Source organism: Halyomorpha halys, unplaced genomic scaffold (genome assembly GCF_000696795.3).
Source record: "Halyomorpha halys isolate HHAL.00 unplaced genomic scaffold, Hhal_1.1 Scaffold934.1, whole genome shotgun sequence".
In the NCBI taxonomy this organism is placed as follows: domain Eukaryota; kingdom Metazoa; phylum Arthropoda; class Insecta; order Hemiptera; family Pentatomidae; genus Halyomorpha; species Halyomorpha halys.
Genome location: NW_027104767.1, coordinates 9009 through 9830, shown reverse-complemented (window position 1 = coordinate 9830; position 822 = coordinate 9009).

Below are 822 nucleotides of genomic sequence, written 5' to 3'. Positions count from 1 at the left end.
GTCCAATCCCTCATGACACCAGACGGTTCCCCATTTTCTTGTTCCACGGCGTTCGTGGTTATGGCTCGAGAAAACTAATCGGCCACCACATTTTCTTTGCCCAGTTTATATATAACCTTCCATGTTATATTGTGCTAGAAGCTCCTTCCAACGAGTTATCCTAGCTGATGATTCCTTTAGTTTTCCCACCCACTGGAGTGGTCTGTGGTCAGTGTGTATCTTGAACCTCCTGCCGAACACATATGGTCTAAAGTGATCGACGGCCCACACTATTCCCAAGAGTTCTCGCTCCATGCGCTACATCTATATTTCCGTCTCCGTAAGGCGCCTGCTGGCCTACGCCACTGGGCGCTCTCCCCCATCACCCTCCTGAGACAGCACCGCTCCTAGCGCATACCCACTCGCATCAGTGGTAATCGTGAATTTCCGATTAAAATCTGGAAACGTTAGTACCGGCTCTTGCTGCAACCTCTCCATGCGCCGTCTGATATTCTCACTCCATCATCGGGGTGACGATCATCTTCCTCCCTTTCTTGAGTAGGTTGTTGAGTGGAACGAGATACTCCGCCATTTCTGGAACAAACCTTCTGTAATAATTTAGAGACCCCAACAACCTCCGAATTCCTTTTATGTCACTAGGTACTGCCATTTTCTGGATTACTGAAACTTTATCCGGGTCTGGTTTAAGTCTCTCCTTAGAAATTGTGTGACCCAGAAATTTTATTTGTTCCTGCCCCAGCGCTGACTTTTCTCCCGACAATGTCTTATTCTCTGGAACACGCTATTCAAGTGTCGCAAGTGTTCAATCTCGTTCTTACTAAA